At 41.1% G+C, this 16,947-nt stretch overlaps 1 protein-coding gene across 7 annotated transcripts in view; it reads left to right on the top strand.

Annotated features, from left to right (window-relative positions):
* ARHGAP6 (Rho GTPase activating protein 6) overlaps positions 1–16,947 on the top strand; it is a 432,000-nt gene that overhangs the window by 333,978 nt on the left and 81,075 nt on the right. Inside the window, exon 1 of one of the 7 annotated variants that reach the window (XM_017676185.3) lies at positions 14,015–14,123. The exons of the other annotated variants lie outside the window; for them this stretch is intronic. The gene's annotated coding sequence lies outside the window, so the exon portion shown is untranslated. Of the gene's footprint in view, positions 1–14,014; positions 14,124–16,947 lie in introns of those variants that run through there. 7 annotated transcript variants of the gene reach the window in all.

Here is a 16,947-nt window from a genome sequence, read left to right as displayed (position 1 = left end):
CCCAGATTAGCATTTGTGGAAACCAGTATTTGTGCAAAGCGGGCTTTGGCAGCAGAATTGGGCGTGTTTACAAATGTGCTAAATCGCCATGCGGAAATATTTTATTGTGTTCCTCTTGTTAATATGAAATTAGTCAATTTTCAATAGTTCGTTGGACACTTTTACTTTAAATAATACGAAACGTTCAGTGCTAAAGCAGCCACATCGTTTTTGGTATCGCTGAGCAGAGAATTTTACCTTTAGGAGCTCTGTTGGTTTAATTCTCGCCTGATACCCTTCTCTCCCATCAGAGGTCTAAGCTAACTAAACTTGGATGCCAGGAAACGGTGTCTTCTTCATGACAGTGAGACAGAGTGGCGTCCTAGGCTGGGTTCCAGACGAGGAGCGGGAGGCCAGGGTTGTGTCTGTGTGTCGCCAAAGTGCCATCTTGGTGAGTCCCTTCTTCGCCTTGGGTCTCAGGTTCTCACCTGAGCAGGCGGGATTCGTTCAGCACTTCCCTGCCATGCTCTGCAGAATCCGAGGGATGTGAAGAGCTGTTCTGAAAAGAAAAAAAGAAAAGGAGTTTCAATTATAGCAAACATGTTTAGAAGATACTGTAAGCTACAATTTCCCGTCTGCGGGACTTCTCCACTTTTCCTTAGTTATTGTTTATTGTGACTCTTTAAGATGAAGCGAACTCAAAGAGCTTTCTCAAACGTATTTTATCAGGGAACAGCTTGGGAAATCCTACATTAAGTCGTTTATGAATCCCTTGTAGGCATCAAAATTTCCCAATATCCTCTGTGCTCATTTCCTGTGGCTGCTGGGACAAATCACCACAAACTTCGTGGCTTAAACCAACATACACTCAAGCTTTTGCAGTTGTGTAGGTTAGAAATCTGACACTGGCCTCACTGGCCAGAAATCACGGTGTCAACAGGGCTGCATTCCTTCTGAAGGCTTTAGGGGTGAATACTTTCCTTTGACTTTTCTTGCTCTTAGAAGCTACCCACATTCCTTGACTCATGGCACCGTATCTCCATCTTCAAAGCCAGAAATGTTGTATCTCCCTCACTACTTGTCTACAGTCCCACCTCCCTCTCTCTCTGAACTCTGCAGCAAAAGGTTCTCCTCCTGTGCTCACACTGGGCCCGCCTGGATAATCCAAGGGACTCTCCCCATCTCAGGTCATTAACTTAGTTACATCAGCAAGTCCCTTTTGCCATGGAAGGCAACACATTTCCAGGTTTCAGGGATTAGGGTGTGAACATTTTTGGGGGGTCATTACTCTTCCAACCACACTGTGTGTCCCAGTGGGGTCTCCATTTCTCAACAGTGTGGGTATGAGGTAGTGTTATGAAGGGCCAGAAAGAAACTCAGGTGATTATCTTTCTTATTTATTTGCTTCTGACCCTATCAATTCTTGCAATCTGGAATGACTCTCTTGCAGGAGATACTCAAGTTCTTCCAGTTCTTCCTCATGTGAAGTGAAATAAAATGAAAGAACGCAAGAGGTATTAAAACAAGGCTATTGAACTATTCTGTGCAACTTTTTATTTTTAGCTTCTCTCCTGATATGCACAAGAATATCTCCTTGAAAGGAACTAGGCTCTGAACTGTACCTTATTTTAGCACGTAAAATGGCCAGACTGGATATCAACAATTAGTCTTTGGAATTAAAATATGAATATAAAGGGATTAAAGGCATTCATTTCCTCTTTCTGGCATATCCATTGCCAGGCTCAATTCCTAGAAACTTGACCACTACAAACATTTGAATTTTTCAAGCCACTCATGATCATCTGCCTGTGAAAAGAGAAGAAACTGAAGGATTGTATTCCTTCTCAGTGCTTATAAAATCTCCAGTGGCAGGTTTATGTGAAGTGGAAACATGGTGTGGGTTTGCTCGTAGTTGTTGATATTTTATCTCACATGAAAGGAATGAGGTGGAAAATGAGTTTCGCACTAAAGAATATTTTTAAATCTTGGTGTTCAGGCTGATGTTAAATTTTTGTTGTTGTTTTTCTTTGGCTATTTATAGAGTTATCATAGGATCCAGCAATTCTACTCCTAGGCATATACCCAAGAGAATTGAAAGCATATGTTCACATGAAAACCTGTACATGAATATTCAGGGCAGCTTTATTCATAATGGCCCAAAAATGAAAGCAACTCAAATGTCCACCAGATGACAAAAGGCTAAAATTTGGTATATCCAAATCACCGTTATTTGGCCATAATATAAATTAGTTACAGGGATGAAAGTACAGCATAGAGAATATAGTCATTAATACTATAATATCTTTCTATATTGACAGTAGTAAGTACACTTATTGGGGTGAGCATTTAGTAATGTAGGTAACTGTCAAATCACTATTTCATACACTTGAAACCAGTATACTATTGTATGTCAACTATAATTTAAAAAAAGTGAAGCACCAATGCACTCTGCAACACGGATGAAAGCGTGCTAACAGAAAGAAACCAGAAATAAAAGGCCCCATACTGTGTGATTGCACCTATAGTTTAAAAAATAGGCAAGTCCATAGAGATATGGAGTCAATGAGTGGCAGTCAGGGCTGGGGTGCAAGGTGAATGGAGAGTGACTGCTAATGGATATAGGGTTTCTTTTGGGGATGATGAGAATATTCTGGAATTAGATAATGGTAATGGTTGCATGTTATCTGTCATATGCTTTAAAAAATATCCCACTGAATTATACACTTTAAAATGGTAAATTTTATCTAAAAATAAATTGCATCAGAACTTTGGGTATCTAGTTTGGCATGTATGAAGAGGCTTGGAAGTGGCCATACCATGTAACAAGTACAAGTCTGAACAAACTGAAAAATCAACAGTTCTTTTTAGATGCATAAGAGAAGTGAGGTCACAGGGCAAATTGCTGCCTCTAAAAATTAGAATGAGCAACTGGTGAATACAGAGAATCACAATTTATGGGAGCATAAATTGTCTGCAGGGGAACCAGTAAGCCTGAACTGTAATTGAGGAATTGCTGAGTTCAGTGTGGACAACTCTGAGAGTCAAAAACTCCAAGAAGACCCAGTCATCAGGAGGCCCTGATACTTTTGTGAGTTTTACCTCCTGGATCTCTGCAAGATGTGCAGATGATGTGATCATCTATGTAGAGAACCTAAAATAATTGACCCGAATAACCTCCTGGAGCCAATAAGTGAATATAGCAAGGTTGTATGATACAAGATTAATACACTAAAGTAAGTCACTTTCCTAGTCACCAGCAATGAACAAGCAGAATATGAAATTAAAACCACAATACCATTTACATTAACAACCCTCCCCAAAATGAAATACTTAGGTATAAATCTAACAAAATATGTACAACACCTATATGAGGAAAACTATAAAACCCTGATGAATAAAAACAAAGGACTGAATGAATGGAGAGATACCCCATGTTCATTGGTAGGAAGACTCAGTATTATTACCAAAATGTTAGTTCTCAACTTGATCTACAGATTCAAGGCAGTTTCAATCAAAATCCCAACAAGTTATTTTGTGGATATTAGCAAACTAATTCTAAAGTTTCTATGAGGATCAAAAGAACCAGAATAGCCAATGCAATACTGAAGGAAAAGAATAAGGTTGAAGAGCTGACACTACCTGACTTCAAGACAGTCATCAAGACAGTGTGGTATTGGCAAGACAACAGACAGATCAGTGGGACATAGAGAGCCCAGAGATAGACCGACATAAATATGGTCAACTGACCTTTGACAAAGGAACAAAGGCAATGGAGCAAAGGTGTTTTTTCCAACAAATGGTGCAGCAATAACTGGACATCCACATACAAAAAAATCTAGATGCAGATCTTACAACCTTCCCAAAAATTAACTCAAAATGGATCACAGACCTAAATGTAAAATGCAAAACTATAAAACTCCTAGAAGATATCACAGGAGAAAACCCACATGACCTTGGATATGGCAGTGACTTTCTAGGGCCAATATCATGGCACAATCCATGAAAGAAATAAATGATAAACTGCACTCCTTAAAAGTTTCTGCTTATTGAAAGACAATGTCAAGAGAATGAGAAGCCAAGTCACAGACTAGGCAAAAGACACATCTGATAAAGGACTGTTGTGCAAAATATCAAAGACCTTTTAAAACTCAGCAATAAGGAAACAAACAACCCAATAAAATAAGGGTCAAATATCTTAACAGACAGACACCTTACCAGAAAGATATACAGATGGCAACTAAGGACATGAAAAGATTTTCCACATAATATGTGATCAAGGAAATACAAATTGAAACAGCAATGAGATGCTACTACACAGCTACTATAATGTCCCAAATCCAGAACACTGACAACACCAAGTGCTGGTGTGGAGCCACAGGAACTCCCATTCACTACTGGTGAGAAGACAGAATAGTCCAAACACTTTGGAAGACAGTTTGGAAGTTTCTACAAAAGTAAATATACTCTCACCACGCAATCCAGCAATCACACTCCTCAGTATTTACTTAAAGGACTTGGAAAGTTATGTCCACACAAAAACCTGCACATGGATGCTTATTTATAATTGCCAAAATGTGAAAGCAACCAAGATGTCCTTTGATATGATAAATGAACTGTGGCACATCCAGACACTAGAATATTACTCAGCACTGAAAAGAAATGAGCTATCAAGCTGTAAAAAAACTGGAGGAAACTGAAGCACATATTAATAAGTGAAAGAAGCCAGTCTGAAAAGCCTACATAGCAAATGAGTCCATCTGTATGACATTCTGGAAAAGACAAAACTATGGAGACAGTAAAAAGATCGGTGGTTGCCAGGGACTAGCCAGGAGAGAGGGATAATAGGTGGAGCACAGAGGATTTTTAAGGCAGTGAAACTACTCTGTAGGATACTATAATTGCACATACGTGTCGTTATACCTTTGTCCAGACCAGTAGAACGTACAACACCAAGTGTGAACCTTAATGTAAACTATGGACCTAAGGTGATAATGATGTGTCAGTGCAGGTTCATCAGTGGTAACAGATGTCCCGCTCTGGTGGGGATGTTGTGCCATTGGTGTCATTCTGCAAATTAGTTTCTCTTTGTTCAGTTGCCCCTTTTACATGTTTCAGCACTTAATAATACAAGCAGGAAAGTGAGATTTTCTTCATTTTTACTGGAAGTGATTTTAGCTACTTGGAACAAATGTCCCAAAGAGAAGTTTTACCCACTTGTCTTGTTATTTTCATGCTAATAGAAAACATAGATGGTTGTCTGTATAGATGCAGAAGTGTACATTCCCGAAAGCTTTCTTTCAACCAACAAATATGCAAAAGCACAAAATCCAAGTGCTGTTTTTTTTTTAAGTGCTGTTTCTAGAATGTACAGTCTAGGCAGGAAGAAAAGGCACAAATTTAGAGAACCAAATAAATGTCCAATGCCTATACAGATTAAAGAAAAGAGCTGAAATGTGAGGGGAAAGGAGGTATTGTATGAAGTTAGAGTTTTCTGGGAAAATAACTGACATTTTGCACATTCCCAATCTTCCTCTTCCTTCCGTCATTGAGACGTCACCAGAGATTCCCTATACGTATCAAGCATCTAGGTCATTTGGGGCCTTAAAAGAAACATAAAGGAAAAGTAAGCTGCTGAGCGATATCTGTAGACTCATCTGCTCCTACATACATACATGCGTACATAGGTGTAACGATAGTTGTAAAAAAGATGTGGTGCCTTTGCTGTTTGAAAGAGTGAAACACTCCATGAAATTCTCTCCTTTCCTGTGCTACATGTCTGGTGATTTCTTTTCAGTGGGTCTAGAATGAAGTCAGGAAACTTTTTCTGCAAAGGGCCAGATGGTAAATATAAAAAGCACTCGGACTCATGCATCTCTAGTGCAACCATTCAACTCTGCCATGGTATCAGGATGCAGCCCTAGACAAGATGGAAATGAATGGGCCTGGCTGGGCCCTCGTTTACAAAAACAGGCCAGGGGACTGGATACAGCCAGGGCTGTAGTTTGTCCACCATGCTTGAGATCAACAATTGCCACCTCAAGGTCAAGTCATACATCAGTCCATATGTTAGAAGTAATTTATTACTGATAATAGATAGAATTTTATTTTGTAAGAGAACTAAATGAGTGGAGATTTGAGGTGAGCTCGGAGCCCAGCTCACCCTGGCAGTCACTCACATGTCCTTTCTTGAGTCATACCTTGCCACACCTTGACAGAAAGGTATCGCCCTCACAGAGAGGCAGCAGAGGGTGGTGGTTAAGAGCCCAAACTCTGGGGATAAGGCCCATGAGCTTGCGTCACAGCTCTGTCACTTGCAATCTGTTTCCTTGGACAAGTTACCTAACCCAACGTGCTTGATTTCTTCATCTGTGAAATGGTACCTATTAATAAACCTTACCTCATGAAATTGTCTAGTGATTAAAGCAGAGAGTATATAATTAAGGCTAGGGGTAATAATGGGTACCTATTTATATCCACCAGAAATGTTAGTTATTCCTCCCGTATCTACATCCCCTGGGGATGGGGCATATGGCTCCCAGTTTATCTTCCCTGTGCTATGAGTCGCTGACGAGCCATCCCTACCATTCATGGTTGTGTTGACTACAAACTCTTATGGTGCTAATGGGTTGTAATTTTATACTTTCTAACATTAAGATTTTTCTTCTACCCATAGATGGATGTTTAACAAAGAAGGTAAATGTGAGCATACATCAATAGTGCCTGTGAGTGAAAAAACATTGGAGCATGTTGTTAGGCTACACCAGTTGAGATGGCCAAAGTGATTATGTGCCTACAAATTGTATAGTGTGCCGTTTGTGCTGCTATCACTGAGCTCTGGAATTCTAGGTTTCACCATTTCTGTGAATGGAGTGATGTTTATCTGTGTTTGTTAGCATGTACTTCCTTGTCTCAATATGAACTGGTGGTATGGAAGTCAATAAAAGTGAAGACTCATCAAAATGAACAAGTTTAATATTTTTTAATAATCACATTTGTATGTTATTTATTATTTTTACTTGTAACCATCTTCCAAATGGTCTTCATATGGCAAGTTAGTTAATCATGTGCCTAGAGCACGCTTTTATGAATTCCACCACTTCCTCCTGAAAAGCTTGCCCTGCTGTTTGCTTTACTCACCACAAAATTATATGTGTGTGTGTGTGTGCGTGTGTGTGTGTGTGTATGGGGGGTTGAAATCTGGTTCTAGGCACCTGTGTGTGCTGCACATGTCTTATTCATTGCGCCTAGTACATGCGTCACTCCAACCTCCACCCTCCACTTTACAGAGTGGGTAACTAAGGCTTGGAATGGTTAGATGCTCACATGGCTAGTTGTGGGCTGAGCTGAAATTGAAAGCCAGGTGGTAGGACCACAGAGCCCTCCCTCCCTGCAGCCACTGTGCTGTCGCACTGCATCCAGTTTGAAGGAAATGCCAGAAGCGAGCAGATGAGACCTGCTGATCACACTATCCCAAAGACCATAGCTGCTTAACTGTGCCGCCATTAGACATATTCCGCATCACATCCAAGGCAGACATCATAGAAAGTGGCCCCTGGATCAAACTTGGCAGGGTGGTGAATGAGGGAATATACAGCCAGGGCACCTGTCACCTGGGCATATGGAACGTGAGAGAAGGGAGGAGTGGAGGCAGGAGGGAGAGAGGTGAAGGTGCTTGGCAAACACGTAGTGGAATTTGGAGAAGAGTAATGCCTTACGGAAAAATGCAAGGAATTTGCCACTCCTGATGGTTTCCTTAATCCCAGGCCATTACCATGGTTCTCATCCTGAACTGCATGGTTCAAAGGAGAGCTTTGTAAACCTACTAATCAGTGCCTGACCCCCAAGCCTAAAGAGTCTGATTTGATCTACACCTGCACTGCCCAATACAGTAGCCACCAGCCACTGTGGCTATTTACATTTAAATCAATTAATTATTCCAATTTAAATAAAATTTAAAATTCAATGATTTCATTTTACTAGCCACATCTTATGTGCTCATTGGCCATGGGTATTAAACAATACAGGCAACAAGAATTTCCATCATCATAGAAAGCTCTGTTGGACCTCACTGGTCTGGAAGGAGACATGGGCAGGAGGATTTTTGAAAACTGCACTAAGTAATTCTTTTTTTTCTTTTTCTTTTTAATGAAGGCATGCACCAAGTAATTCTAATGTGCAACCAGGTTAGATCATTGCTGGTCCTTACAGAGTTTGTTCAAAATTAATTACCAGTTTCATCTCGACTAGTTTCACTTTTGAGGTCAGTATTCCAAGATTATAAAAGCTAGACTTTTTCAGCCATCCAGTAATGTAGATTAGATGCATGTATTTTTATTTAAAACAGCTTGCTTGATCATTTGCTCTACAAGCAAAGGTTTAGATGAGTTAACTACAAGCTTCCTATTGAAAAGGTACAAGTTACCTTTGCCCACTTAGGTTGAAATAGTCTAACAATTCTTGCCGATTTTGAACTACCTGTTGAGTCAATGGATTAAATGATCTTAAGCTGAAACTGAGAGGCTTATCATCCGTAGCTCACATTTTGGGTAACAGATCAGAGGTGATTGATGTTCATATATTTGGTGATACAGAAAACTAATTCATTAAGATAATAAGTTTATTAAGTCCAATGTAATGTTTAGGAAGCTTTTATCCTTTCACATTAGAAGGGGACCTCATTGAGAGGGAACTTTTGCAAAGTGTTAAGTGCAGTTAATGAAACAAAACTTTGTCAAATGTAGCATCGAGATGGGAAAGTGGAAAGGAATTCACTTTGGGACATTGTGGCGTTGCTGACTTTCTTCTGCCTAAGAGTTTCCAGTATAGAGTTTTCCATCTCCTAAATATGATATCCATCTATCCTGAAGGCTTGCTGTATTTCCTGTTGATTCATAAATATCTGATTTGGGATTGCATTCTCCAGTTTGGGGTACCATTACTTCTGCATCCCTGTATTGTTTAGATAATCTTGTTCTGACCTTCATTCCTTGGTTTAGTGAGCAGTGCGTCTGCCCATATCTGAATAAATGGCCTGCTCTGCAGCGAGTGTGCTTGACATCTTAGCATAATGAGCATCTTTGTCGGGTGAGGCCTGCAGCATCCATCCTCACAACTCAGCTTCCCTCACCATGTGGGTACAAGGAGCAGCCTGTACATGAAATAACCATCCTCAGCAGCGTATCGAAACCTCGGCCATTGTAACCACATACCTCTATGATAGAAGAGAACAATCTTTTCTAGGCCCACCCTCCCTGACACATAAAATGAGATGTGAATTTCTCACTCTACCCCCGAAGGTATTTCTCTAAGAATAATATTGGACTGACTTTCTGGGGATCCATATTTATTAGAAAAATTGAGGGACTCTCATAAAGAAAGCGTCCCTGAGGGCTGCTTGTTTTATTGCTGCCTAAGTCCCTTTTCGTCAGTCGGTGTCACTCATGGGGCACTCCAGCTGTAGACCCCGACGTCTGCTTCCTCCCGCTGTGCCCTCGCATCTGCTCTGCGCCACTCTGCCTAAAGCACTGCTGTACACCTCTCCCCGAGAACTGAGCGTGCAAAGGATAAGACCCTCCGAAGGTTTTCTAAAATGCGTTACTCTCCCCTGAAAACAAAGCCCAGTCCTCCCCTTTGTCCCCAGCAGCTTTCGGTTCTTCCTGTGCACATTTCTGTACCCCTCTTCCATAAGGGTCTTGGGCACACAGCTGCCTTCCATGAATTTACCAAGTTTCTTCCGGTCTCTGTTGGGTGTTCTGGGTCATACTTAGTTTGCACACGCAGCTTCCAAGGGACTCATTAAAGGAAAGGTCAGTGGCATGCTGCGATAGAGCCTAAGGGTTACTAACCCACCGCATTTGGAAATGGACCGCCTGGTCTGGTGTGAACTCCTTCCTCCCTAGCTGTCTGACTTTGGGCAAGTTTTTGAAGCTCCCTTTGTCTCAGTTTCCTTGTCTGCAAAACAGGGATAATCCTCACGTGTGCCTGCTAGAATGTAGCCAGTATTCATGGAGGCAGTAAATGCTAACAAAATGTTAGATGGTCTTTATTGTGGTTTTTCCTATTTCAGGTTTGTGGCCTTAAGAAACTTTCCAGTTACTTAGTACTTTTCTTTGATAGTAGATTTTTAGATCTGAAGGATCTCAAAGTTACTCTCTCTGCAAATGGGTCACAGTAGCAACAGGAGGATGCTCGAAATTAGACCAAAAGTAGACCAAGATCAAGTGCTGGTGGTGGGGAGAGGACAGATAGCTACAGTTAAGGAAGCAAATGACAGCAACAACAGAATGCAGACGCCTCCTTTTGGGCTTTTGTAACTACACCTCTGAAGCTCTGAGCAACCCGAAGGCAGAGTCTGAAAATTCAGCTGAAAGACACCACATTTTCACTGCACTCTCTATGGTGCAGTAGACTGAAATGTCCTTCACCATTTACATTTTTTCATGTACAGTCAGAAAAAAATATTAGGACCTTAAGTGCCAATTCTGTGGTACTGGTCAAAAGAGGTTAATTGACCCAATAAAAGGCTTGTCAGTAATGAACGTGACCTACATGAAATTTCATTGTGCCATCCTAACAGATTAAGTCATAACTCTGAAAGACAAAAACATCACCTGTTTCTAAATATTGACTATATATTACCTAATACCTGAAGGGTGTCAGTAAACATATATTTCTCCTCTTATTCATCCGAGACTTTCTACATGCTCTACAAAATGATTTATAAAGAGTAGTTATTATTTTACCATCCAGTTGATCAGCTACTCTCTTTCCTTGTGAAATTGTAGAAAGTGAAGGAATGATCCAGGCTGTCTCTTCCTGTGGCTCTGCTCTCTTCAATACAAGAAGATGTTGATTTGGTTATCCATGGCTGCATACCAACTGTCCCAAACGTTTGTGGCTTCAAACAACAACCACTTTATTTGCTTATGGTTCTTCAGTCTGATCTGGGCTCAGCTGGACATTTCTGCTGGCCTTGACACTGGTCACTCATTCCACTGGGAGGTTGGCTAGCAGCTGGATTTAGCTGAGACATGGGAGTAGCTAAGCTTTTCTCACTCTCCACTTCTCTCTCCACGTGGTCTCTCAAGTACAGTAACCAGAATTACGACACGGATTCAAGGGTCCCGAGAATGCTAAAGCAGAATTTGTCAGGCTTTCTTAAGTCTTAGGTCCAGAATCATCTCAGCATCATTTCTGCCACATTTGATTCATGAAGGCAAATCACAGGGCCAGCCAGGACTGAAGGGCAGGGGACACTAAGGTATGAATATTTAGAGTTGTCCATACCTGGGACTACCACATGTGGCTTTGAGAGGTGTTGTCTCCAGGTTTTCATGGGCCAGGCCTAGAAGTAAAGCCTATCACTTCCTTCTGTGGTCCACTGGCTAGTACTTAGTTATTCAGCTACTACCAGCAAAGGAGGCTGGGAAGTATAGCCTAGCTGAGAGCCCATGAAAAAGAGCATGTGGGGAGCCAAGTTGTCCTCTGTCTCCATGCCTCCATCACCACCTCCGTAAAATGGAGCTGTGGAAGGAAGTGAAGGTGGGACACATGTACAGTGCTAAGCACCTAATACATGCTCATTTCATAGTAAATTTCTGTGATTATTATTATTGGCTATTGTGCAGTGACTAATTTTGTTCTGTTTAAATCAGCACGCATGGCAGTGGATGCCATGCTAAAGAGTTTGGACTGTGGGAACTAAAGAGGAGACATCATAGGGTTTTAAGCAAAAGCGTGCTCTAATCAGAAATGTGTTCACCCCAGAAGTCGGACACAGTGGTTCAGAATATTCTTGTCCTGAATGTGCAAAATACCCCCAATGGTTTAAACAGAAATAATCCACAATAAAAGCCAAGAAGAAGGTAGAGTGAATGCTTAGTGGCACAGAATTGGAAGCGGTAAATCATTGCTCAGTATCGTCCCCTGAAGAGTTAAATGGGTATAAGATCGCTGCTGTTCTCGGCATTTCTTCTGGTCAGCAAAACTCTTCCACAGATTGGCCCTTTGAATTGCTTCCTGATGTTTATTTCTAAGGCCCTCTGGGTGACTTTTTGGCCTCTTGCTGGTTCTACTCAAAGAGTTAATATTTAAATCTAACAGAAGATTCTTTATCTTCACCCTTTGTTTTTCTTGAATGCATTTTTCCAAAGAATGCCAAAGATACACAACTTCTCCACTATTTCTGTGTTTCCTTTCGAGGCCTGACTTGGTCCCACTCTTAAAACGACTAGGAATTTCACAAGACATTGTCTCTTGAGGTCATTTGAGATAATTCACTTAAAGAAATAGTCACCTTCTTATGAAACGTTTGTTGATGTGACAGTGTATGTCTCCTCCGTAAGGCCTCTCCAGTCTTAGGTAATCATTCTTATTAAATTGCTGTGTCTATTTCTCCCTGCCACTTAAGACATGGCTCCGCCCAGCGCTGGCTGCGGACTGTTAAGTCGGAAACCTCACAGTGGTTGGGGTCACAGCTGCATTACTTAGGAGCTGTGACTCTTTGGCAAGTTGCTTAACCTCTCAGCTTCTGTTTTCTCATCTGTAATATGAGAATAATAATGTAACCTACTTTTTATAATCCTTTCCGTGGTTAAGTGAATCAATGCCATAAAATGCTTAGAACAATGTCTGACAGTAAGCACTCAGTGAGAACTGCATGTTGTTTTCATCTATTCATAAACTAAAAGATCATTCGCCTAACAATGATGAACTGCACACTGACCAATTTCTGTGAAATACTATCTTAAAGAACTTTACCTTAAGGTCTAAATCCCATAATCACTGTCTGCTGGAAGGAGGACTGTTTTCAACATCTGAGGTTTTGGAGTAGTGGAAGTGGACGTCTATACAGTAAGAGGTCAATTTTTACTCTGAATTTAATATAGTTGTTCTGGTAAAGAAAACCCTATGATGTATTTTAATGTTTTAAACTCCTTCCTCTTGCTAAATAAATACCAGCGGCAACGGAAGCTGTATGTGGCTTACATCAAGGGATGATTAACCTCACACAATCCTAGTAAAAAACGCACCGAGTGCTTCAATTTTGAGTCAGTCAGATCTTTCATGAAATCATTTTTCGGCCGTGGCTCTTCGGTTGGAATTCGCTCGAGACCACGAGAGAACTATACCTTCCTATCGACTGGAAAACAAAGATGTCTTTCGGAGTTGTTTTTGGTTCCGTGCCATGTGGAATACGTGGAGACCAAGGTAATTAGTGACCTTGCCTTTTCTCTTTGCTCTTCGTGGACCTCTCCGCGCCACTACCCGTCTCCACCTGCAGCCTCTTGAATGTGGCCACGTGGTTATATCCGCTCTGACCTGCACACCCTCTGTTCAGGAAATGAACAACTTCTCAAGGACTGTTGTTCCACAAAGAGCATAAAATTCAGAGCATGTGTTGTGCTCCAGTGTAGAAGAGGTGGAAACCTTTTTGTTTTTTTACTAGTGTTGAGAAACTGAAGAAGCCGGTGGTTTCAAAATATAATTGAAGAATTGAAAATTTGTCCTAAAGAAGGAAAGCCCCCTGTGTGCTTCACCAGCTCTCAGGGGCTGCAGCCGATGCTTCCAGCTTTCGTTGGTTGACTCCTGATGAGGACAGTTTACACAGTTACAGTCCAATCACCATTTGTAGATCCCTGGGGAAAAGGGTTTTTTTTTTTAGAAGAATCCTTTCCTAACTCGAGAATATCTTCAAAATAGTCTATTAACATAAAAAGAAGGGAAATCCAGTTTCTTTGCATTCTTTTTGTCACTGCTCCCCCACCCCCGCCACTCTCTCTCTCTCTTACACACACACACACACACACACACACTGACTCACTCACACACTCACTCAGTGACACAACCTGCCTCCATGCTGAAGGGAGGGACAGGAACTTCTCAATGGTCCGATGAAAAGATTACATTTTTTTTGGTCCCAAGATTCACAGTAGCGGAGGTTACTGAAAACAAAAGCTACTGTGGGAGTCACAGCTATGCCAGCTGGTCGGTTTCTTAGACACTCGATGTAAATCTGCTATTTCAGGATGCAATTTTCAGCAAAAAAAATTGGTTTTTTTTCAAACAGACTCAAGCTCCTACTCCAAGCTTAGCACAGTTAAGTTAGAGAGGACAGCAAAGACACGGCCGAATATAATTCATGGGTAAGCGATATCTGTATCTGTACTTACACTTCTGTTCAAGAAGATCACTGTGATAAAATGTGGTGGTTCTTCCACATCTATCTTGTGATTTGGGAAGAAACATGGATGGATCAGCATCTGAGATGTGTGACAGCTAAGTGCTCTCTGTGCCAATAGAGATTTATGAGAACGTTATTTTTAGATTGATTGATAATGTTGGAGCAGCTTGAAATGAGCAGACGAGAGCAGGGAGAAATGAGCTGGGATGAAATGAAACAGCATAATTGGGCTGATTTCTGCCAAAAATTGGGCACAGGCTGTTTTGAAGTCTGAAAGGGTAAAGTAGCTTCTCTTTCCCGCTGGACTTTTTGAACTTGGTGCAACATTTTACTTGTGTGGCTATGATAAATATGGGCTTAGGAGAACCACTTGGATATTAGATAAGGCTAATAATAAATCTAATGTGCTCTGTTTTACACAAGAGGAAAACCTTAACCTTTTGGATTTTTAAATACTGTCTGGCTTGCCTTAATATCATGGCGTATCTCATCATGAAAAGACTCAGTGGTAGAAACAGGTAGAATGTGACTCATTTCTCAGATCCCTCTCTGCTACTGTGGGAGTTCCCTAACTTTTTGGACCTTGCTTTGCTCCTTTGTAAAGGTAGAGGCTTGAATTGAGTTATCATGAGAAGCAGTGAAATATATACAGTGGTTATGGATCTCGATTCTGGACCCTGCAATCTGGCTTCAAATCCCAACTCTGCCACTGATAAGGTGTGTCATTTTGACATGTGACTGGAGACCCATGCCTGAGTTCCCTCATCTGAAATATGGAGATAATAATGGTGACATAGTTCTTAAGAGTTGTAAGAGTTAAATGAGTTCATATAAATAAAGGGTTTAGAACAGCAACTAGGAGAGAGTGAACCATCTAGCAGTATTTTCAAGGTTCAATCCATCTCCAGAGGGCTACTCTACCGATTTCAGTGAAGTAAATTTAATTATAGAGACAAGCAAAACCATCAGCTGCTGGCCCCATGACTGAGAAGTTTCTAGTTCTTGCACGTGTTCCTGTCTTCCACAACCCTGTGATCTGTGCAGGCTGTTTTACCTCTTCCCCATCTAAGATTCAAGTGAAGCTTAGAACTCAGAATTAAATTGGTAACTAATAGACGAGTCCACAATTCAACCAAGGATGCACAGAAATGTAATGGCTTTTTGGTCTGACAGGTTTTGCCTTTGGGGACTTCAAGTATGTGGCTGTATTCCCTCTGTGCTAGCCATTAGAAAGGTTCCTCCCACTGGAAGCAAGATGTGAGTGAGATTTGTCTTAGAATAGTGTTAACACAGCCATGGTTTGACAATGCTCATTTCTACTTCTTTGGCTTATCAATATCTAGCTGAACAGATAACCACTTTATTTCACCCTCGTATTTACATATTTTCCAATATCCCCAGTTCGTACTATGTTGTGTGATTTCTTCCCAGTCTCTTTGCGATGCTGCCCAGAGAAACATAATCTTAGGAGAGGAGGAAAATGTTGATCCCAAAGACAAATCCTAATTCTAGATGTGCCTTGACTTTTAGTCTAGTCTAGGAATCAACAAACTTCTACTGTAGAGATAATAAATATTTCCAGCTTTGTAGGCCAGACAATCTGTTATAGCTACTCAACTCCACCCTTGTAGTGTAAAAGCAGCCAGACAATATTTAAGTGAATGAGTGTGGCTGTGTTCCAATAAAACTTTATTTACAAAAACAATCATTAGTCAGGATTTGATTCATAGGCCATAGTTTGCCAAATCCTGGCTAGTCATCCTCCCCATTCCAAAGAGCAGGAAATTAAAGCATGGGGAGAGGAAACAGCACACTTAAAGCCACACAGCTGCGAAGTGGCAGAACTGGGATTCAAACCCACACAATCCCGGCTTCCCAGACCTTGTCTTTAGCCACTACTGCAACCACCCTTGTGCTAACTCCTGAGGTCTGCCTGGCTCATTACCTCACTTCCATAAGGGTTGACTCAAAGATCACATTCTCAGCAAAGTTGCCCTGGAAACCCTCACCGCCCTCCTGATTCCCCTTCACCCTGCTCAACCTTCTCTCCCTATGTAATTTACTCATTTATTTTGTTTGTTTCTTATCAGTTTCCTCCACTCACTAGCCTGGAAGCTCCTTGAGGACAGGGCTCTTTGTTTCATTCCCCAATGAATCCTCAGGCCCTAGAACAGTGCCTGACCTTTAGAAGGTGCTCACTATGTATTTGTGGAATGAGTGAGGTGGGGTTTTCCATCATGCTACTATGACGTTTTTGACACTCCTTGTGTAGCAGTAAATAGCTAACATCCTAAGGCAAAAGGTCAAAATGGACCACCATGCATACTAACTGTTTAGAATTTTCTTTTTTCCTGATTTAAAAAACCAGACTGTAATAAATACAACATAAAAGTTATGTACCATATAGTAGACTTATTAAATCTTCTTAAAAACCTATTGAGAAGGAGTGGCTAAAGGATCAAGAAAAGAAGAATGAGCAAATATAGCCTGGTTGAGTTCATAAAGGAATAACATCTTTTAAGAGGCCAAACTGGGGTGTGGCAGCTACGCAAATACCCTTAGCTTTGCCCGGAAGCTCATGAAGAAGGGAGTTCCTTGTCGTTGGTGATGTTTGTTTTGGAGTTATAAAGAACTAGGCAGCCCTTTTCAGAAATGTTGGTTGTGAGCCTGGTATTTAAACTTATGCCATGCTTCAGTAACACATTGTGATTATCTGGGAACGTTGGCTGTACAAATGACAGCTGGCCTTAGTAGAAAACACTTAGAACAAATTCAGCCCCTGGCAT

This window comes from Manis javanica, chromosome X, assembly GCF_040802235.1.
Source record: "Manis javanica isolate MJ-LG chromosome X, MJ_LKY, whole genome shotgun sequence".
In the NCBI taxonomy this organism is placed as follows: domain Eukaryota; kingdom Metazoa; phylum Chordata; class Mammalia; order Pholidota; family Manidae; genus Manis; species Manis javanica.
The sequence above is the reverse complement of the archived record's forward strand: the minus strand, read 5'-3'. Positions and strand labels throughout refer to the sequence as shown.